The sequence below is a fragment of the Podarcis gaigeae genome (genome assembly GCF_964106915.1).
Source record: "Podarcis gaigeae genome assembly, chromosome: 9".
Taxonomy (NCBI): domain Eukaryota; kingdom Metazoa; phylum Chordata; class Lepidosauria; order Squamata; family Lacertidae; genus Podarcis; species Podarcis gaigeae.
In genome coordinates this window covers 15,439,100-15,463,688 of record NC_139685.1, presented here as the reverse complement: position 1 = coordinate 15,463,688, position 24,589 = coordinate 15,439,100, and the positions used below count along the sequence as shown (strand labels likewise).

Here is a 24,589-nt window from a genome sequence, read left to right as displayed (position 1 = left end):
AGCTTTCAGCAGTGTTCAGGCACATAATCCTTGGCAAAAGTAGTAGTGCTGGTCATTAATTTAGGTGACTTTAAAAGGTAAGGAGACACCAATGCAAGAGGAAGAAAAGAGAGCACTTCTTAAGTACACAAAAAATGAACTGATTCAGCCTGACACATTTCAAATACCCTTTGTCAGGGTCAATGCTAAACCTAAGCAACACCCTGAGTGACATTCAGAAATCACTTTGCAACACAGGAAATTGGGTGTTGTTCCTTGGCTTTACCAGTGCTGCAGAAGAAGAGTTTGAAACAAGGTGGGCTGAATCAGCTGTATGGTTCTGAACTTCAGGTCCTCTTTTCTCTCATTCCTTTAAAAGCAGAGCAGACAAACTCATGGTGGAGAGGTAGTCCGTCAAGTGATGCTAGCCATACCAGTAATAGTTAGCTTTCATTTTCATAAAAGGGCAAGGACAGTTTTCATCATCATGTGAAGTGATGCACGTTGGGAACAACAACAATAATAAATCCTAACTTTGTATATACACTAATGGGGTCCAGACAAGTAATGATTGGCATGAGAGGTTGGATAATAACCCATTGTAAATGATGAGCCGTTTTGTGGTTGGCAGCTATGAAAAAGGCACATTCTATGTTAAGGATCGTTAGGAAAGGGATCAAAAACAAAACTGCCAATATCATAATGCCATTATATAAATCAGTAGTGCAAACAACATATTAAGCAAGTGCCCAAAAGTGTACAGTGAGTGTGCCTGATGTCAATAGGCACAGAGTCTACAATGCATAGCTGCTGTCACACTAAAAGATCAATTTTGTACATGTACAGACTGGTATTATGTGGCATCTGTAACAGTGCCATTGTCATAGAGTCATTGGGCATTATGGCATTGGGGAAGGGTAATACATGGGATAGGCTGATTCCACAAATAAACTGGTACCAAATTCTTAAGGGCTCTATAGACTAATAGTAACACTTTGAATTTGGCCTGGTAGCAACAAGTGCAGATTTCTAAGCAATGATGGGGGCTTTCACTATGGTAGCAACCGTGTTGCAGCATTCTGCACTTACTGCAGCTTCCAGCTCAAGTGGAAGCCCTACATAGGATTACAGGAATACCTGAACTACTGTGATCAAGCTCTGCTAGACCAGGAATGGCTGTAAACTTTGCACCAGTCATGGGTTGTAAAGGACACTTCTAACCACTGAGGTTACCTGAGCCTCCAGTGACAGAGCTGGATCCAGAAACACGTCTGAAAAATGCATACCTGCTCCTTTAAGGAGAGTGTTCCTTCAGTGTCCAAAGCAGGCAATTGACCAATATATTGGATCCAGGAACCACTCATGCCCAGTGCCTCCATCTTGCCAAAATTAAAGCTCAGTTATTCTTTCCTCTTCCATCCCACCACTGTCCCAGGGTTTCTCCTGATTCAGATAGACGTTATGGAGAAATATGGACCAACTCTCACCTGGAAACCTATGTCCCCACTGTGGAAGGGCATGTGGATCCAGAATTGGCCTCCACAATCACTTACAGACTCACTGTTAAGACCGTGTTCATGGAAGACAATCTTACTTGGCTACAAGTGATCACCAAAGAAAGAAGACTGATGTACTTCGACAAAAGACTGCTTTGAGAAGAGGATGCTCTGATCCAGCAGAGCTCGTCTTATGTTCTTATCTCGCTACTACCAACTCCCAAACATTGGTCTTTTTTTATAGAGGACATTGACCATTGTTCTCATCATCTTAGTTACCCAATTTCTTGATTGTCTAATTTTTGAGCTGGGCCAATAATCAGAGCTGCATAGTATTGCAAATTTGAATTTATATAATGGCATTATAATTGATGTAATATGATTTTTGTCCATTTCCTAAGAATTCTTAATAACAAATTTGTTTTTTTAAATCGCTTCGCTACAATTAATTGATGCTTGAGGTTCAAGACTTAGACCTGCTTCGAATAATCCCATTGAAATAAATGGATTCAAGTTAGTAATGATGACTAAATAGAGTTCCACCAATTTCGTTTGGTCTTCTTAAAGTTTGGATGAATGTTCCACTATTTCTTTTCCATTTTGATGCTCTATTATTAAATCTGACCTCTTCTTCCTATGAAAGGTATCTTTCGTAGGAGGACTTATTTTATCCCATGACTCCAAGTCTTTGATGAAGAACATTTGTGGGAAGCCTTTTGAAAGTTCAGTTACATAATGTCTACTGGAAGTCTACATGGTTGGTGACACACTCAAATAATTTTAAAAGGTCAGAAAGGCAAAACTTCTCTTTCCAGAAGTCATGCTGACTTTTCTTCAGGGAGGTTCGCTCCTCCCCATGTATATGAAATAAAAATCAGAGAACAGTTTGTTTTCCTTAGCCCATTTCCAAAATTTTGATCCCTATGCATACACAGTAACTACACTGGGACTGAATACCTGTGCTTACCAATCTCTCCCACTTTCCATATAAATTCATTCTTGTGAAGTAGGATGCAGAACCAGTGACAATGGGAGATTGCTAGAGGCAAGAAAAGCATCACGTGGGTCAGCCTTAACTGACCTAGATAACCTTAGCATTGCTCTGGAGCATCATTTTATGGCATGGTTTGTGAGACTAACCTCCATTTATTTAATTTCTTTCCATTAATATATTAGGAGGGCATCTATAATTCCTTGGATGTGCAGGATGCTTTACCAATGCCAAACTATTCAATACAAATCACACCCTTCTAGAGCAGCTCCTCTATCTCTGCTCTTTATCCCTCAGCCTCTATCTCTCTGTGAACACAACAATTTCAAATTTGAGTTTCTTGGATGAGTGCAATCTGGTTTTAGTGATTTAGTCAGCTCCAAAACTGTACTTCTTTGCTCACCTCAGGCTGACATAGTTCTCCAGATGCTATCTTCTTCTTCTTCTTCTTCTTCTTCTTCTTCTTCTTCTTCTTCTTCTTCTTCTTTTAAGCAGAATTTTATTAATCGAGATTTTCAAGATAGTCTACAAAGGATGCTCTCCTTGAAAAGAATGGTTGTAGTTTGGGTTTCTCTCCAACCCTTCTGCAGCAAAGACTAATAAATATAATTCAGCCCGATTTTCGGCTATATTTCTCTATCTTCCTTCAGGAGTACTTTTTATTATCTTTGCCTTTTAAACAGTCTCATTGCTCTCTGGCTAGTTTCCTGCTTCTGATGCATTGGAGATATTTTTGATTAATACTCTTCATATCTTTGAAAATCTGCTCCCCAAGTTCCTTTGTGGCTTGCCCTGTTGTAGCTTTATCATTGGATTGCAGGACTTCAATTCCCCCCCCCCCCCACACCCTTTCAGATGATACAATTGAGTGAGACTTTCCTCTCTCTCTATCTCTCTTTTAAAAAAGAGAGAGACTTCTTTCCTTTTATAGCTTTTTTGACTCCGCTGCCTATGAGTGCATTTTTAATCTGTGGTATTCCTTTTGTTGGAGCCCTAATTATATTTATTTTAAGCAACCTCCAGCTTCCTAAAGGAATCTGATATTTCAGTGCATGCCTTTCTGTTGCATCCAGACTTTGCCATCCTCTCTGCAGTGAGTGCTGGATTCTGGAGTTAACGGGTTTTCTGATTCCTCCTGCTCCTTATTGGGGCGTTCTGGGACCATCACTATAAGGATCCTCTCATTGCTCAAAGCCAAACCAGACATACATTTAGAGTTCCTGCTGAATCACAGCATTTAACCATAGCTGTCAACCTTCCCTTATTTGGCGGGAAACTCCCTTATTTCAGTGCCGTTTCCCACTGCTATCCCGGATTGTTGATATCCCATAAATTTCCCAGATTTCAAAGGAAGCAGCTCCTCTCCCTCCCTGCCGGCCAGGGAGGCTCTTCAACTGCGTTGCTTGGCTGCCCAATAAGGAGTCTAAGAACAACTGGGGGGTGGAGCTTGCATGCCTTGTACCGATCACATTGGCCACGTTGCCTGGGGACTCACCTTTGCTTCAGCGCTTCCCATCGGAGAGGTGACGGTGTGGTTTTCCTTGCTACTGTATCCCTTTGCCGGGTTGCTATGCTGTGGGAACCACCGCTTGAGGCTTCATTTGGCTGCTGGCTGGGCTGTCTGCCTTTGGGCCTTTGGCTCGGAGGGGCTCTACTCTATTTGTGTGTGTGTGTGTGTGTGTGTGAGAGAGAGAGAGAGAGAGAGAGAGAGAGGGAGAGAGTGAATGTGTCACTTAAGCTGATAGTAGAAATGCTGTAGCTTCGCACACTTACCTTCACACAATGTGTAATTAGCTGGGGGAATTTTTTTACCACAGGATGTGGTGAGGTCAGTACTTTAGATTTACAAGGGGATCTGAGAGATGAATGGGAGATACAGTTTGTCAGTATTAATGGACAGCTAAATAGAAACTTAACCCCAAAAGTTAGGACCAAGATTCAAATCCTGACTGAGTAACTTTGCTCACTAGTAGCCTTGAACCATGCATTTAACAACAACACCATGACAAAAATGCAGCAAAACACAACATAGGCTCAACATAACCCCATAGTACTAAAGCCATGGCATGGTCTCATGCCTTATTCCCCCCAAAAAAATTGGTGAAGCAAGGTGAGGCTGCCAGAGAAGGAAATTCCAGAACCAGGGAGCACTTGCTCAAAATACCTTGTTGCTGATACATACCAGGAAAGCTTGAGGAATTCAGTTTCTGGGAATTCTGATCAGTGGAAGAGCTAGCTGTGCCGGCACCCAGAGCGCCGTGTACCTGGGGGCAGGACTAGTGTCCCAGGGGTGGGGTGAGCATCCTGGGGGGTGCTCAGCCCACACCGAGCATCCTATGGGTGTACTGCCCATGCTGAGCATCTGGGGGGGTGTTGCCCTCACTGAGCATTCTGGGGGGGTGCACGTCCTGAGGGTGCACCACCCATGCTGAGTGTCCCAGGGGGTGTGCATCGGGGGGAGCGCAGCGCCTATGCTGAGCATTCTGGGGGTGCAGTGATGTCACCCCCCTCAGGGATGATATCTGGGGCGGCCCACACCCACCACACCCACCTTGCTCCGCCTCTGATTCTGATGAGGACTACCTGACCTGCATCTCCCAGATTAATGTGTAGACTGGTGCGTAATTATCATTAGGTTTTTGCATTTCTCATTTTGTGAAACAGTTATCGGCTCAAAACGGGGGAAAAAACACATTATAAAATGTGTATTTTGTAATAAAATGCATTTAGAACTGTGCACATTAAGATAATGTACACTTTTGAATATGGATTGTGACAAAACCATATATAAATACATATTTATGTATGGATTTTCATGCTGATTTTTTATATAAAAGAATGCAAATAAATAGAAAAATTTGAAGGATTCGACTAACAAGGGAATAATAAGGGACACAGGTGGCACTGTGGGTTAAACCACAGAGCCTAGGACTTGCTGATCAGAAGGTCGGCGGTTTGAATCCCCGTGACGGGGTGAGCTCCCGTTGCTCGGTCCCTGCTCCTGCCAACCTAGTAGTTCGAAAGCACGTCAAAGTGCAAGTAGATAAATAGGTACCGCTCCAGCAGGAAGGTAAACAGCGTTTCCGTGCACTGCTCTGGTTCCCCAGAAGTGGCTTAGTCATGCTGGCCACATGACCTGGAAGCTGTACGCCGGCTCCCTCGTCCAATAAAGCGAGATGAACACCACAACTCCAGAGTCGGTCACGACTGGACCTAATGGTCAGGGGTCCTTTTACCTTACTAACAAATTAAGACTTGTGAAATTGACCAAGAAACAGATTTATCTGCCCATCCCTAATACATATTGATCAGGATGATAGGCCAGGAGAAAGGGGGATGTGGAACAGACCATTGAGCTGAGTTTGTGAGGAGGTAGTTATAACATAAATGGATTTCTAACCATTGGTTGTCCACTTAAACATCTGCAGCTTGAATATAGAGGACACATAAAATAGCTTTTATTGAATAATTACAGGTGCTGCATTCGGTGGCATCATTTCATTCAGGCATTCAGATGCCCAAGGCATACTCCTACACAGCATTTGATAGACAGAATGAGAATAAGGATTTATTATTATTATTATTATTATTAGAAAAATTGAATTACAATGTTTAACGAATTTCTGAGTGGAGGGAGAAAGTGAGAGAATGTTGAACTTCGACGCATACAGGAACTCAATATAGAAGCTATACTTAATTCAAATGTTTTTAGGTCATAACCTTTTTTGTCCTAACAAACACTGGAACTGATTACAGATTTGGCTAATGCAGCTTATGATTATTCATACAGGTAGATAGGTTAATTTCAGCTGTTTCAGAAAGCTTGAATGAAATATTCTCTTTCAAATTCTCACAGGCTAAACTTCATTGTCTGTTTGAGTGAGGCTATTTTTGAGGATGACAAGGTGAATTTTATCATCTCAGGTCATCTCTGCTGAAATGCCAAAATGTTATTAGTTTCTGATACATTTGACAACATCTTTCATTCCCCCTTTACAAAGAGTTATTCAGTTGTTTTTTCAGCACAGACTGGAGCAGAGAAGATCCATTTCCTTGTCATTACTCAGTGGATTATCTTTCTAGTAAAGCCTTGAGGATGGACAACAATCCTAAACATACATATTAGGAAGCAAGTTCATTGGACCCAGTAAGACTTGCTTCTAAGTAAATGTATGGATTTGTCTGCCTATGCATTTATGGAAATGCAAATGTACAGAAGCTTTCCATCATATGTATGTCTTTCCCAAGAATGGAATTATTGATAAGAAGCCAGGGAATAGCTCAGAGCTCCATTCTGTCCACCCCAATAATACAAGTTGTGTTATTTATTTTATTACTTAAAAATTGCATATACTACTCTTCTGCAGTGCTTCTAGGAATGTATACAAAATGTAGGAATGTATACAAAAAAGAAATTAAAATGCAAAAATCGCAGCATGTTACAACAGCATCAAAAAGCCTGGGTAAATAAAAGTGCTTCACCTGGCACTGGAAAGATAATGAAGCCCCAGAAAACTTCAGACCAGATTCCCATCGCAAGCACATTATCTTGTATAGCAGGGATGCTGGTGGTGCTATGGTCGAAACCACTGAGCCTCTTGGGCTTGCCGATCGGAAGGTCAGCGGTTCGAATCCACATGACGGACTGACCTCCCATTGCTCTGTCCCAGCTTCTGCCAACCTAGCACTTAGAAAGCACATCAGTGCAAGTAGATAAATAGGTATCACTGTGGCGGGAAGGTAAGTGGCATTTCCATGCTTTCTGGTTTCCGTCATGGTGTCCCATTGTGCTAGAAGTGGTTTAGTCAAGCTGGCCACATGACCTGTAAAACTGTCTGTGGACAAACACCGGCTCCTTCGGCCTGAAAGCAAGATGAGCGCCGCAACCCAATAGTCGCCTTTGACTGGACTTAGCCATCCAGGGGTCCTTTACCTTTTACCTTTGTCTTGTATAGCCCTTCCCTGTCACTTTGTTCCTCAGGAGAGACACCTCACCATGCTTGGTCGATGGTGATGGCCATCACTATGAATCAAAACAGTGTCTATTTTTGCATGCACATTCCCTTTCAACTATCTACTCTTCTTCAGTAGCACCTGCAACAAAATGTTGTGGCATGTGAAGTCTTCCTGAGTAGGATAAGAGCCACAGCTCAGTGACAGAGCCTTGCAAGCAAAGAGACCCTTGCCTGAAATTTTGGAGAGTCTCTGTCAGTCAGTGTAGACTCTATGGAGCAAGACGAACCACTGGTTTCACACACAGTATAAAGCAGATCCCTATGTTCCTATGTTCCAACCATGGCCTCCTCCACAATATTCAATTCCAGTTCTCATCTCCCAAAGAGTCAGTCATCATTCCGTGGCCAATGGTCATACTCAGTTCTCATTGTTTAAGGTTCCCCCACCCCCTAAAAACCCCAATAATTATTTTGTAAACCTCAGGGTTTTCTTGACCCTGGTGATGCATTCTTCTGACACAAAGGCAGTCTTGTTTTTGCTACCTAAACAGCACATTCAAACCTAAACTTGGGAATCAAGGGAATGATTCATTCTGCTATTTCCCCCTGCCTTTCCACACTGAACACAAAGCTCTTAAGGCAAGTTATCAACAATAAATGACATTTTTTTTAAAAAAAAACTGTATTAAAGCTCAGAGCAATAAAAAGTAGAGTTGGGCTGAAACCTTTCTTATACTTTCCATTTTCTCTCTCTTCATCTGTGAAAGAGGCTTCCATTTTCCTGCATCATTTTTCTTTAGCATATTAGCGGGTGTTGGGCTAGTCTTACTTTTCTGAAGTATGGAGGGTTGAATGTGTTGTTATCACCATTAAATATTTCTTCAGCACTCTGCAGCCTCCCTAGATGCCTGTGCTTCCCAAAATGAAAAGCCCCAAGGGAAGCATTATCTTGAAATCTTCCACTCTCTCTTTTTTTTAGAATGAGGAGCCAGGGATGCTACCAACCTCTTGAGATCTACTTATTTTCTTTTCACAGTATGTCATTCTTTTATGTTCATACATATTTTTCAAAAACTGGAAAAAAACTTCACTTATTTAAAGGGGGGGGGGAATTGCAAGCCTGCTCACCTTCGGGGTTCAATGCAACAAAAAAATCCCCTGTGTTTCAAAACATCTGACAAACATAAAGCAACACATAAATCTGACAAACATAAAGCAGCACATAGGCTAATAGTATACCAGCAATATTTATATAGCACTATCAAACTTTTTGTAGAATTCATCACGTCAAAGGCTGGGCTGGATGAATCCCAAATCAGAATTAAGATTGCCGGAAGAAATATCAACAACCTCAGATATGCAGATGACACAACCTTGATGGCAGAAAGTGAGGAGGAATTAAAAAACCTTTTAATGAGGGTGAAAGAGGAGAGCGCAAAATATGGTCCAAAGCTCAACATCAAAAAAACGAAGATCATGCCACTGGGCGCATCACCTCCTGGCAAATAGAAGGGGAAGAAATGGAGGCAGTGAGAGATTTTACTTTCTTGGGTTCCATGATCACTGCAGATGGTAACAGCAGTCACGAAATTAAAAGACGCCTGCTTCTTGGGAGAAAAGCAATGACAAACCTAGACAGCATCTTAAAAAGCAGAGACATCACCTTGCCAACAAAGGTCCATATAGTTAAAGCTATGATTTTCCCAGTAGTGATGTATGGAAGTGAGAGCTGGACCATAAAGAAGGCTGATCGCCAAAGAATTGATGCTTTGGAATTATGGTGCTGGAGGAGATTCTTGAGAGTCCCATGGACTGCAAGAAGATCAAACCTATCCATTCTTAAGGAAATCAGCCCTGAGTGCTCACTGGAAGGACAAATTGTGAAGCTGAGGCTCACAATTGGCCACCTCATGAGAAGAAAAGCCTCCCTGGAAAAGACCCTGGTGTTGGGAAAGATGGAGGGCACAAGGAGAAGGGGAAGACAGAGGACAAGATAGTTGGACAGTGTTCTCGAAGCTACCAGCATGAGTTTGACCAAACTGCGGGAGGCAGTGGAAGACAGGAGTGCCTGGCATGCTCTGGTCCATGGGGTCATGAAGAGTTGGACACGACTAAATGACTAAACAACAAGCAGAGGTTGGATGACCAACTGTCATAGATGCTTTAGTTGAGATTCATGGCCAGCATGACTAAGCCACTTCTGGCGAACCAGAGCAGCGCACGGAAACGCCATTTACCTTCCCACTGGAGCGGTACCTATTTATCTACTTGCACTGGCATGCTTTTGAACTGCTAGGTGGGCAGGAGCAGGGACCGAGCAACGGGAGCTCACCCCGTTGTGGGGATTCGAACCGCCAACCTTCTGATCGGCAAGTCCTAGGTTCTGTGGTTTAACCCACAGTGCCACCTGCGTCCCTGTTCTACTTCACATAGAGAAACATTAAAGTCCTACAAATATGGAAGCCTCTAGCTTGATCAGGACAGATATGTCAGTTTGATTAATGTAGAAAACTTTTTTGTACTCCATTTCTCTCCTTTGTATGCTCTCATTGCACAATAATCTACCTTCATCTTTAAAAGGTTGATCAGAAAGAAATAATCTTAAAAGTGCTTTCAGAACCTTTCCTTGAATTGGTGAAATTCCTAGAGACATTTTGCATTTATTTTTCATGAACTAGGATTTACTGTGAATATCCCCCCTACCCCAAGGTCAAGAGAGACAATGAAATCATAAAATGTGGTGAAAGGATTAAAAGTGTGTCATGTCTAAAAACGTCTTCATTTTCTAGCTTGAAACGTATGGCTTATTCATGTTTTATACGAGGGCCTGTGCTGTCCATTAGAAAATAGTTACCATACTATATTGCTGCATATTTTTTCACATTATATTAAGTCATGCTTTCACACACCACGATCAGTTTTTTGGGGAAACCAACATTTTGAATAAAAACTCTCATTTTTCACACTGTTATGATCTTCAAAGGAGAGAATCAGAGTAAAGCGTGATAAAACTTACCACAATAGCATTGGGCTTAAATTAACCACAGTTTGTAAACATTTTACCTTGTTACAGCAGACCCTACCAAAGCTATTATTGCAACAATAAAAATCCTCACCAAAACACCAAAGATAAAGGAAAGAGTGGAACGTCTTCCTTTGAACCTGATATGATTCTTCAATAATGTAACTTTTGATGCATTTTATTATCAACCATTAACAGTTTTAAATTGATACATAGTATGACTTGTTGATATATATCAGAAGAAGAATACTGCAGGAACTAATCTGAACTTCATGAACTGGCATAAACATAAATAATTGTGCAAATTTATATCGCCACAAGCTGCAAAATTCCTGTAATTCTTCCAGTTATTCATTCCTTCAAAGGGTTGCTGCACATTGAAATATATAACGATATGGTATTATATAAACAGGATAGCAGAACCAAAGGGCAAGAGGGTGGAGACACTGACTGGAGGCTGGTTCACAGAGAATCCTAGAATCAAAGAGTTGGAAGGTATTCCCAAAGGCCAATGCAGGAATCTCAGCTAAAGCATGCTGTGGAAGGGAGATTATTGGGTTGTCTTTTTGTTTTTGTTACGTGTTTGTGTGTTTTATATTGTAATTTTGTGTTGTGAAACACCCAGAGATCTGCAGGTGTAGGGCGGTATACAAATTTAATAAATAAATAAGATGGAAATTCCCAGATGTAAAAAAAAAAAAAAGTTATTTCTGTAGGCCACTACGGCGGCCTGTGTTTTGTTAGCCCCAAAATGGAAAATGAGCGAGGTTCCAACCAAAGAAGAATGACAACTTAAACTGGTGGAATATACACAGCTTGCAGATCTACTGTATTTTTCGCTCCATAGGACGCACTTTTTCCCCTCCCAAAATTAAGGGGAAATGTTTGTGCATCCTATGGAGTGAATGCAGGCTCCTTGGCTTCAGCGAAAGCAACGGAAAGCCTCCAAAGCGCAGAGGGAGCGCTCCCTCCACGCTCCGGAGGCTACGCGTTGCTTTCGCTGAAGCCTTGAGAGCAAGAGCACATGTTCCAAAGGCTTCAGGTGGCTATCCCTGAAGCCTTTGGGGCACAGCGGTAACTCGCGCTGCACTCCGAAGGCTTTGGGTTCCTTTTGCTGAAGCCGGGAGAGCAAGACTCCCCCTCTAAAACAAGGTGCATCCTATAGAGCGAAAAATACGGTAATAAGAGAACAAGAAGAACATTCTTTAAAGAAGATTGGAAAATGTTTATTGAACATATGGGGGGAAATTGTGTACAGCTGAAAATGCTGGCAGCATTAAGATGAATTCAACAGCGCAAATAAGTTTTGATGGAAGTAATAATGGAATACTGAAAGGTTTAGTAGTTTGTATAAAATATGCAGGGATTTGTGCTACGCAAAGTGAACCATGGAAAGAGAAGAAGGGAAGTCACTGATATTTTAAGGTTGTCAAAATGAATATTCTGACCTGTAAAACAGAAAATTTAATAAAAACAGAAAATTAACAATATATTATATATATATATATATATATATATATATATATATATATATCACACAAATTTAATAAATAAATACATGAATTGTATTGCAATACTGGACTAGATACGACATTGTCTGGTCCAGCAAGTTCATTCTCGTGTTCAACGCACTTTGGGAATATGTATTCCGGATCTAAAGAGCTACTACCTGAAAACTTGGTAAATTTCAACTCCTATTTATTTTGGCAATATTATAAAACAATCAGACTACTTATCCCTTCTTCCCTTTAAAAATGGGCGGGGGGGGGGGGAATGGTAGGAAGAAAATGTTTAAATTTAAGGTTTGAATTGGTTGGAAATCCAGGCCAGTAGGGGAGATGAGTGTCAGTTTGGAACACAACAACTGGATTTTTAATCCACGGCGCCAGTTGCGTTCTGCCAGAGCTTCACAGTTTTGCCAAAACCTTGGTTCATTCATGGCTAATCTGTGGGGTTTTCCTCTGCTGACTCTAAGCCTTGCAAACTCTTCCGACACCTCTAATGATGATCCTTGTATTCTATTACATATCTACAAATTGTAATGACAGATTTTTGACGCAGATGTTTTTGCATGATATTTGGAATGACACTTGACAGTTTTCAGTGGATACAACTAAACCAGAGTTGGCATACGTTAATTATAATATAATGCCGCAGTCATTTTGAGGAGCTTCAGGGGGTAATGACGGCATCAGCTGCTATGCTCAGCTTGAGCTAATTCCTCTGAAAGCAATTCTTACAAGGACTGTATACATTATTTGGCCTTTAAAATTACTATGCAATATTTATTTGTTTTTAATTTTCTATTTACATTATACAACAAGTTGGACTCTTGGGTATGCATTTATGTCGAATTTGCCATTTTTAAGTAGCTGGCATATGTTTCGCAGGAAGTCTCCCATCCAGACAATAATATATACATGTTTGCTTTGCCAGTATAAAATCATGCGTCTTTAGACCAGTCTGTGGATTTTATAGAAGATGTGATAATTGTGAACACACGAGAGGTGCACTGAAATCCTATGGCTGTTTCACACTTGCATCACTTGGCATCAGCAGTCTCAAGTTATGACTGGCATGCTTCAATGGGCTATGGCAGATTCAACACTAAAAACCAAATTAAACCAAACACAACCCTTTTTGATTGACTGACTGACTGATTGATTGATTGATTAATCCATTGAAATATTTATAGGCAATTCTGATGATCTACCAGGGTCCTCTACCCAGCGTCCCAGCTCCTATTCCTGACATCACACAGAAGCTGTAGAATTTGAGAGTCTACCTGATAGTCAGCTGAAACCTAAGCAGGGTGCCAACTTGAATAAAATATTGGTGGAGAGGGCAAGTAATCCCCAGCCAACATAATTGATCACAAGACGCGGTGCATGCACTGCCATTGAAATTCTACATAATATTGATCCGGAGTAGATTCCAATGTATAGGTAGCAGAGTAAAAACTTGAACATGTTGCAGGCTTCCCAACAAATAGGCAATTGTATTTCATCCAGCAGAACTTTAATGCTACTGAAGGCAAATGAGCATAACAATCACAAATCCAATACATTCAGGATTGGTACTGTCCACAAGTAATCCAGTTCCAGCAGACTTAACTTAAACTTACAATAACTAGTCTAAACCTTAACACTACAGTGGTTCCTTGGTATGCATACGTCTTGGTTTGCATACATTTTGGATTACAAACACGTCAAACCCAGAAGTGCATGACCCAGTTTGCAACTTTTTTTTGGATTACAAACCTTTTTTATTATTATTACGAACAATTTTTTTTTGGAGGCCCCATTGGCGAAAGCCTTGGGTTACAACCTGTTTTGGTTTACAGATGGACCTCCGGAACGGATTATGGTTGTAAACCAAGGTACCACTGTATAGCATACTATGTACAGAACAGCACACCAGAAGGAAGAGAGATAGAAAGAGAAAGTGAAACCCAGGCTCCTTCTGGCCTATTATTATAGTCTCAAATCAGTCTCTTAAGCAATCTCTTAAGCAGTCTCTTAAGCTTAAACCAAAAAATAGTATTCTCTATGAAATTGAATACAGTGGTTACATATGCTTCAGGTTACATACGCTTCAGTTTACAGACTCCGCTAACTCAGAAATATTACCTCAGGTTAAGAACTTTGCTTCAGGATGAGAACAGAAATCGTGCTCCGGCGGTGTGGCAGCAGCAGGAGGCCCCATTAGCTAAAGTCATGCTTCAGGTTAAGAAAAATTTCAGGTTATGTATGGACCTCTGGAACGAATTAAGTACTTAACCTGAGGTACCACTGTATCAATATACGTATCAAGGCTTTGAGATCAGACCACTGAAGAAGCCTGGAAAACTACATTGGGAGTGTGCTACCTGCAAGCCCCAGTAAAAGAGCCCCATTGGGGGCAAACAGCGGCCTCTTGATTACTTGGAGTGCCAGGGCGAAACAGGTGCAAAACGCCGGCACCCTGTATACAAGTTCGCTAACATCCATCTTAAAAAAAAACAAAAAAACAGAGACATCACCTTGCCAACAAAGGTCCGTATAGTTAAAGCCATGGTTTTCCCGGTAGTGATGTATGGAAGTGAGAGCTGGACCATAAAGAAGGCTGATTGCCAAAGAATTGATGCTTTGGAATTATGGTGCTGGAGGAGACTCTTGAGAGTCCCATGGACTGCAAGAAGATCAAACCTATCCATTCTTAAGGAAATTAGCCCTGAGTGCTCACTGGAAGGACAGATCGTGAAGCTGAGGCTCCAATACTTTGGCCACCTCATGAGAAGAGAAGACTCCCTGGAAAAAACCCTGATGTTGGGAAAGATGGAGGGCACAAGGAGAAGGGGACGACAGAGGACGAGATGGTTGGATAGTGTTTTCGAGGTTACCAGCATGAGTTTGACCAAACTGCGGGAGGCAGTGGAAGACAGGAGTGCCTGGCGTGCTCTGGTCCATGGGGTCACAAAGAGTTGGACACGACTAAACGACTAAACAACAACAACAACATCCATCTACAACTTCACTAGCATCTCTCGGTATTGTGAACAACATCAAACTTACCTTTTGTTGGTATCTTCATGAACTTACCTAAAAGCATAAAGAAAACAAAAGACTGAGTTAAGCACTTGAAAAATCCATTGAAATCAGACATTATAAGTTCATCTTAGGTTGGGTAGTTCGCAAGTCTCTGTGGCTTTGTGTATTTTTCTCAGAAGATTGATAAAGAATGTTTGGCTCCTTTAACACTCTTAGACACCTTTCATTCTACCTGGAAAGCTTCCCTGTTTGAAAAGATAAGAAGCTTAGGATTCTCCCCGCAGATCTTGATAGCGGCAGGATATGAGAGAGCCAAAAGTCAATTGCTTCAACGCATTAGGGACATAGAGTTGCAATGTCATATGGGCAAAATGAATAAACATGCCACAATTAGAGACTTTGGGAGAGGGTTTTCACCCGCAAATTATCTGGCTAATTTACAAATACCTAAGTACAGACACTGCTTTACCCTGGCCAGATTCAACGTTCAGCCCTCTGCCCTGCTGCTAGGCAGATATGAGGGCAAACCATATGAATCACGTGTTTGCCCATGTGGCTCATCGGAAGTGGAAACAAGTCTGCATGTATTGCTGCACTGTAGTTACTACGAGGATTTACGCCTGACCTTTATTGCCCCAGTTCTACAAAAGCTTAAAAATGAACCAGAACTCCAACGTATGAGAGCCTTGGTAGAAGATAAGGTTCCTGAAATTACGATCAACGTTGCCAAATTCTGTGTAGCCGCTATTAGGTGTAGGAAACAAGAGCTTTCCAATGTCAATATGCAGGTGAAGGCAAATACTTAATTTTATTTATGCTGTCTAATTTTAAATTGCTGTTATGGCCTAATCTGTATTGAAATTGTCCTTTGTCCTTTGTTTTTTTCCGGTGTTATGCTTCGCTGACTAGCTCTACAAGTTAATCTGGTCTGTGACCGTTTAATAAAATTTGATTTGATTTGATTTGAATGTATAATCATTTTGGTAATTATTGTGTGTATATTAGTCACCAACATGTTGTATGAGTTGTACTACTACTATCATCAGCACAGATTGCATTTTTCAAGCACTTATTATTATAGTCAGCATGACGTTGAAAGAAAGAGATAACAGAACCAGATTAAGCCAGCTGTACTCAACTTCTCTGAAGGAATAACCCAAACATCATGAACCTTCTGCTTGTTTCTTTCACACAGAGACACTTCCAGAACCCACTTGAATTAAGTAGAATAGGAAAGATCTCTACACATCAGTTTGATACTTTCTGTACTATGAAATGCAAACTGACATGCACACCATTTGAATGGCAATGCCCATCAACTTTTTCGGGGAGGGGCAGTGTGGCGTTTGCCTCCTAGGTGGGTCATAAGGAAAGGGTTAAAATGAGTGTGATGTGATTGGCCAGTGGGAATGCAAGGGAGGAGTAAAAGTTAGAGTGGGAGGTTTTGAAAGTCAGTTGAGGTTTGGGAATTGGAGAAGGAAGAGGCAGTGGGTTGGTCAAGTTGTATTGTGAGAGAGTGAGGGGAATTGTTAGGTGGAGTCAGATAGATAGTTGGGAATAATCAGTTTGAAGTTGTTAGGAATTAAGATGAAGAAACTGCCAAGAAAAACTAACTGAAACCATAAGCTTGTTACTGCATTTAAAAAGAAACTTGATTATTTGTTAATGTTAACATCTGTCTGGACTCCATATTTCCCCATGAGAAATGAGGTGGTGGCAGCAAAGAACACAATCACATTGGTGGCACAGGGTCAATAGACCGTCAAACGTCCAGGGGCCCTGTGTGATCGCCACAGGCACTCTATGAACCTAAGGAGTGTGGTGGGAGAGACCACTGACGCTGGATCATTTAAATGGCCCAATTAGACAGTCAAAAGGCAGACCTGTTTGCCAGGGAGCACGTAGGAGAGATGGGAACCAGATGGGAGGAGGATGAAATACAGACTAACATAACTGTGCAAATAATACAGCATTCTCAGAATAATTTTAAGCAAAAGTCCACACCCATTGCTTCCCCCCCCCCCCGAGGTATGGTATGTAAGATATACAGATTTGTCATGCCGATGTAGATCTATTTTCCTTGCTTGATCAGTACTTTCATCTACATTGAGAGCATGCAGAAGTTCCCTTGGAACAGATTCTGTAGACGGTAATGGACGTAAAAGGTGGCGTGGGGGGTGGGAGAGATGAATTGCAAACAGGTCCCAAAAGAGAATTTATTAATAGAGTACCAGGGTCATGTGCTAAAGCTCTCTGGAAACACATTGCGGTATAGGAGAACTTGCATTTCTTAGTTGCCCAGCTGAAGGTACTTGCTGAAACATGTTGGACAATTCAACTGTGTTAATAACTTCTCCTTTGGAACCAGCTTAAAGTTCAGCACAATCCCTTTCACACATCTGAAGGGTAGTGACTTGTTTGCTACTGTAGAGAATGCTCAAATCTTAAACTGTATCTATTTGGTGGGGCTGACCGTCTCACATACGCCTCCAAGCCCATCTTAGGAAGTATCTTGGCAATCCTATGATCTACGATGGTTTTGTTGAATTCTATTAATGGTTTTTGTTTTAATGGTATTATTAAAATGGTTATTAAAAACGATTAAAATAAGTCAATGTGCTGCTTCCAGTGGCATAAACACCCCGTCCCAACCTATGAAAACCACATTGCTTTGGCCTCACTTTCTATAAACACTAGTTTAGATACATGTGCTTCTTTGACTTTTATTAAGTTTTTATAAATTCTATTTTAGCTGGTCCCTTGTCAGCCTAGCAGCTAGCAAACATCCATTTACCAAAAACCTCTTCTTTTCTTGCAACTCCATTAAAAAATTTTTTGGGGTAGAGTGAATAGAAAGGAAAATCCTATTAAATAGCCCCATAGTTATTATTGGTGGCTATGTCTTGTCTAATCTTCTGACAGTGGTAAAAAAATTGTGGTGTGTGTGTGTGTGTGTGTGTGTGTGTGTGTGTGAGAGAGAGAGAGAGAGAGAGAGAGAGAGAGAGAGAGAGAGAGATGGTATTTTAACCTTTCACTTTACTGCTGTCTTGTGCTTCAGCAATTCTCCCTAATATGAAGCATTTTAACAATCTTTAAATCTTGAGCTATTCTTACTTATGTAAAGACCTCGAATAACGTCTGCTCACTTCATAGTAAAATGAGAGGGTCATAACCTCCATTTAGTGGTAAAATCTTTCACACAAAAAGCACATTTCTCTGATTCTTACCAACAAATAACCTCTCTCATTCAATATCCTTCATCAATCCCCTTTTTTGTTATATGAGAGGAGGAGAGAAAATGAAGAAAAGCAATTTAGTTTTGACTCCTTGAATCTTATAAATAATGTGTTGTTTTATGCTTGCTCAGTGTCCCTTTTAGACCTTCTGCACATGTACACTGAATGTATAAAGGAGGAAGTGCGGTGGGATCATGCGTCTGGTTGGGTCTACCCCCTGATTCTGATCTGCCTTGTACTCTTTGCCACAACCTTATCCAGTTAAAGAGCTGCAAAGTGTTCTCTATCTCCATACAGCTGTATGTGCTTCTTGAGAGCAGAAACCCTACCTGAATAAGAGAGAGTTTGGATTTGATACCCTGCTTTTCACTCCCTTTAAGGAGTCTCAAAGCGGCTAACATTCACCTTTCCCTTCCTCCCCCACAACAAACACTCTGTAAAGTGAGTGGGGCTTAGAGACTTCAAAGAAGTGTGACTGCTCCAAGGTCACCCAGCAGCTGCATGTGGAGGAGCGGGGATGCGAACCCGGTTCCCCAGATTACGAGACTACCGCTCTTAACCACTACACCACACTGGCTCTCTAAGTTCCCTATGAAGTTCCCTATGCGTGGAGTAAACATTGGCACACCACTGTGTCAGCGTTCAAAGGTTGAAGGGTAAGTGCACCCAAAGGAATTGCCATTTTCCACACCCACCCTTAGCTTTCAAAAGTTTCTACTCATAATGAGCATCCCATGTGTTTTCTGGTCCACCTTCCAATTCTCTCTCTCTACTCAAGGTCTTCTGACTTCCCTTAAAAATCCTCAGGTGCTTTCCCAAAAATTTGCTTTGAATTTCACTTCCTGTGACAACAGAGAATTGTGTGGAAGCCATCTGAGGAAGGTCAATAATCTGAGCACCTGATTACTTGTGACATTCCCATGTAGGAACAATGCCATGGACCCTCCAAGTGTCCCTATTTTGCAGGAACAGCACTGGATTTACAGAAGCCATCCCAGTTTCTGATTTGATCCTGGAATGTCCTGCTTTTCCTTAGGACATCCCTACTTTCATCAGAGAAATGTTGGAGGGTATGGAGTTATGCAACCCACCCCTGAGCCAAGGACATAAGTAACTATACAACCTTTAGAAGACACCTTGAAGGCAGCCCTGTATAGGAAAGTTTTGTTTAATGTTTTATTATGTTTTTATATATGTTGGAAGCCAACCAGGAAGGCTGGGGCAACCCAGTCGGATGGGTGGGGTATAAATAATAAAAGTATGTTATTCTTATTATTGTGGGATAGGTAAAGGTAAAGGGACCCCTGACCATTAGGTCCAGTTGTGGCCGACTCTGGGGTTGTGGCGCTCATCTCTCTTTATTGGCCGAGGGAGCCGGCGTACAGCTTCCGGGTCATGTGGCCAGCATCACTAAGCCGCTTCTGGTGAACCAGAGCAGCACACGGAAACGCCGTTTACCTTCCCACCGGAGCGGTACCTATTTATCTACTTGCATTTTGACGTGCTTTCGAACTGCTAGGTTGGCAGGAGCAGGGACCGAGCAACGGAAGCTCACCCCGTCGCAGGGATCTGAACTGCCAACCTTCTGATCGGCAAGTCCTAGGCTCTGTGGTTTAACTCACAGCGCTACCCGCATCCCTTTATTGTGGGATAGGATGTCCCTACTTTCATAAGAAAAATGTTGGATGGTTTGATGCCAGATTGTGAGAAAAAATACCCATAGGTAATTCCTCCGCAAACAAATAAAGCGGGAAGGGAAGTAAATTGCACATACAGAGAAACAGGATGCACACTGTGAATTTTCCATTGTTTATTTCCTCTTTTTTCTCTCTCCTTTACAGATAATTTATCCTGTTCTTCCCACTCTCAGCTCCTAGGGAAATGATACGAAAATCTTGACCACCCTCCTAGATGTATGATAACACACATACACACAGGATTTGCAAGATGTTGTAGTCATAAAGTGGTGAACGGCATGAAGAAAGCTTAAAAGGTGAAGTTACTCATATTATTAGATATGGAATAGTTAATTAATGATTACAGGAAAATACTTTGTAACTTATTAAAACTTGGGAGTTAAACGTTATTGCTGCAGGTAGACTGATACATACACATGCAAACAGCATTAAAATACAATCCTTTAATCTCTTTTCAGGACAAATTTAGCAATAAAGAGAGAGAAAAGGTTTTAAAATAGAAAGTGTTATCTGCCAAATATATAACTTTACGGAGTGCACAGGTCTGATAGATACAGGAAAGCAGACATAAATTAGAACAGTCAATTTTGTTGGCGGTGGGCCCTTTGACAGATTCATGACAAGATGGAGGAATAATTTTTGTAAGAAAGAGAAGGTTGAAAGATTCATGATCCGACACAGAAAAATCAGTTTTATGGGGGGAAGCTGGCCTAGGAGATTTGTGATGGAAGCGTTTTTTGAGAACTCTTAGGTGGATAGATGCAAGCTAAGAATAATTATGCGGCGTGATCCAAAGCATGCTTATTAGGAAGTCGTTCCTGGTGAGTTCAGTGGGAATTACTTTTCTATCAGGACTAGCCTGAAGTGGAGAGGGTTTACTTTCTAGTTCAAAGTCTTTGAGGTCAATGGAGTGTGCTGGGAATTAGAATGCCAGAACAGAGTGCATTGCTGCATTGACCAGGTGAACTCAGAAGTCCGTCTTTTAGGATTTATTCCAGAATAAACTGTCTATACTTCCTCCTGGTTACACAGGGCCTAATAAAAAACAACCTTATTCCCTTTTGCACATGAAGAGAATTCTAAGGACTGAGGAAGCACAAACACAAACAGACACAGTCCGTGGTAGATTACCAGGTTAGTTCCCAGCTCCTACTCAACTTTAAGGAGAGTTCTAGGACACAGATATAAATTATAACTAACCAAACATTATGAGTGATACTCAACTGTGGCATCCCATCAGTGAAAGTATTTCCACTTGCTCAATGGGACTTTCCCACCTCTCTTCTCCTTGCATTCTCCCCAATTCTGCTCCAGAAGGTTAGGGGAACCCCTAAAACAGATTTAGGGGAGAGTAGTAGAAGGAAAGGGGGAAAAATTATTTGTGCAATCAAAAAACCTTGCACTCTCTTTTTAAAAAACATAATATTTATTACTTTTTAAAAAGGAAAAAGAGAGAAAAGAGAAAAAAGAAAAAAGAAAAAAAGAACAAGAACAAGAAAAAATAAAACAATACAATACACAACCCCAACACATCACCCAACACAATGAACTTGAACAAACCAAAACAAAAACATTTTTTTTTAAAAAAAAACATACATCATACCTTTTCCATATTCTAACTTTCATTCCCTTATATCATTGATGGAAATGAATTGCTAAAACAATTAATGGAAGTGGAATACAAAGAGGGAGGTGAGAGGAGGTTGATGATAAAACCTTGCACTCTCATAGTATTCATTTAAAGTTATGCTGAATTCCACCTAAAGTCGTTCTCTCTCATTTTCTTTGGGGAAAAATGTCCCTGTTTTTGACACTCTTCTCAAAATAACCTAACAAGCTTTCATTTTCATCTGAATTGCACATACATTCAAACAAGTCCTGTCACATCAGCATTGTAATGATATGCTGATATGAAGGTCTACTTCTTCTTCTTCTGTGATCACTCGTAGCCGAGTAAGATTGTCTTCCATAAACACGGTTTTAACAGTGAGTCCGTAAGTGACTGTGGAGGCCAATTGTGGATCCACATGTCCTTCCACAGTGGGGACAGAGGTTACCAGGTAGGAGTTGATCACAGTGAGGGTTTGCCAAGCATGCCTTCCTGTTATCTTGTTTCTGCCTTTTGTCCTGAGTCTGAGCATCTTCAAAGCCCATGACACCTTTGGCAAAGGCTGCTCACAGGCCAGTGTTTCCCAGTTTTCAGTGTTTATACTACTTTTTTTTTAGCTTTACCTTGAGGGAGTCTTTAAACCTCTTTTGTTGACCACCAGCATTACACTTTCCATTTTAAGTTTGGAATAGAGTAGTTGCTTTGGAAGATGATAATCAGGCATAACATGACCAATCCAGTGAAGTTGATGTTGAAGAATCACTACTTCAACACTGGTGATTTTTGCTTCTTCCAGCACACTGGCATTAATTGGCCTGTGTTCCCAAGTGATATGTAATATTTTTTGGAGACGCTGTTGATGGAATCTTTCCAGGATTTGGAGATGGTGTTTATAAATGGTCCATGTTTGACAAGCATACAGTAAGATTGGTAGTATAATATGATATGAAGGTATCCTCTTCTCAGTACCAGAGCCGCCCCTTGGTCAGCACTCTATGTGTTGTGCCCCATTGACCCATACAACTTTATCCAGTGATGTTTCCTGACATGTTGAGTACTCCCTGAGTCATCTTATAGCATCATCCCATTTCTTATCCCATCCTACGGAGGCTGTCCTGTATCTCTTTGCAAAATTCAATAGGGGCAATGAACTAGCTTGTTGATCCACCATGATCTCATGTTCCTCTTTATCAAAGTCATTGCTGATAAAAGAATCAGCAGCAGCTCCAAAAACGCACAGCACACATTTTCAAAAAGAAGCAGCAACTTGAAATCAACACACACACACACGTCTGTACCCTGAACCACTGACCCAGGAAAGCATTTGCAATCCCCTCCTTCTTTTCACACCACAACTGCAATCGGAAACATCTTCAGCTGTCATTGAAGCATACATTCACTTCCTAACAAATAGGTTTTTAAAATTATTTTTTGCTGCAGTTAATTTAAAGTTCACCGCTGTAAGCAAGCATCATTATTTGCAGACCTGCTTAGCATTAACACTTCCATGCCATTTCTGAACAGAGGAGGAATAATGAGCAATTAGAAGATGCAGACCTAGGAAACAGGAGCTGGCAATATTTCAAGACAAACACAACAGGTTAAAATAGAAATGCCACACACCGAGTCTGCTTTTTTTGTGTTGCTTATTTCAGTTAATTTCTGGTGATGTACATGACTGATGTCATAAAAGCCTGGCAAGTGACAGCCAATGGAGCTTGCCATTTAAACAAGTCAATAAACAAAAAACAAAAGAAAAGTCTCATGGATCCAGAATTTCACAACTGAATATAATGAGAACGTATTAGCTGCATTACCAATAAAGACTTCAAGATGAACTCAAATTCCAGCTTCTACCTTTCGATCGGTGGCAGATCGTTTAGCATGTAATGATAATGATGATGATGATTTATTACTTATACCCCTCCCATCTGCCTGGGCCTCCCCAGCCACTTTGGGCGGTTTCCAACAGGATATAAAAAACACAATAAAACATCAAACATTAAAAGCTTCTCTAAATGGGACTGCCTTCACATGTCTTCTAAAAGTCAGATAGTTGTTTCTTACCTTGAAATCTGATGGGAGGGTGTTCCACGGGGCGGGTGCCACTACTGAGAAGGCCCTCTGCCTGGTTCCCTGTAACTTCACTTATCACAGTGAGAGAACCGCCAGAAGGCCCTCGGAGCTGGACCTCATTGTCCAGGCAGAACGATGGGGGTGGAGACACTCCTTCAGGTATACTGGGCCGAGGCCAGTATATACTTCAGTGTTCCCTATCTGTCAGGGACAGATTTCTTGTGTATCTTCTGGTACCTCTACCTGACAGGTTTCTGTCTCTGCCTTTAAACATTTTTGTCAGTGTGTGCACATGTGTACTAGTATTCTTTTCACCCCATCCCAGAATTACCTATGCAGATGAATAAATTCTGCTGCGCATGTTTTGAGTTGCAGTTGTTCAATACAAGAAAATCCAATCTAAACCTAAGCATTCAGCTGCATGGTCTTCTATTCAACTTAAAACATTTGATGACTGAAAATTCAGGTATGGATTTGGAGAGAGGGTTCAAAATGCCTTGTCAATTATCCACTTTATTGGTGGACAGAGAAAGTGTGACAGGGGGGTGGGATTTCTCTACATTTCTCCAACCATTTCCCAAGGCTGAGATTCAGCATCGCCAGTGGCATTAGACAGATTGTTTCTTTTTCTTTTCTTTTCTGGCACCAGGAGCAGCAAAGTTGACAGCCTAGCCAACATTTTGCATCTTCAACAATGTCTCAGATTGAGCACCATTTCATGGCATTGCAGAAATAAATCGTAGCTTGGCATAAAAAGAGGGCAGGTAATATTCGAAGAAATTCCACAAAGTGGCCCCATTTGTGCGTGGAGAAAAAGGAAACCTCGGAACCTTTTTCAGGAAACAAATGTCTTCAGTGAAATTTCAGCTCCTATCTAAAACAAATACAGCATTTAACAGGTGGATCTGTGCCCCAGTTGACTCCCCATCCCATCTGAGCATATTGCTATGAAAAATGCTTCCAACAGCCTCCCACATGGGGCCATAATGTGAATATTAG

The 24,589-nt window shown here is 41.2% G+C and overlaps 1 long non-coding RNA gene across 2 annotated transcripts in view; it reads right to left on the bottom strand.

Moving 5' to 3' along the window:
• Window positions 1–24,589, bottom strand: part of LOC310852168 — a 112,593-nt gene that overhangs the window by 22,898 nt on the left and 65,106 nt on the right. For both annotated transcript variants that reach the window (XR_014568000.1, XR_014568001.1), the window contains exon 3: window positions 14,997–15,023. This is a non-coding gene — a long non-coding RNA (uncharacterized lncRNA). The remainder of the gene's footprint in view (window positions 1–14,996; window positions 15,024–24,589) is intronic.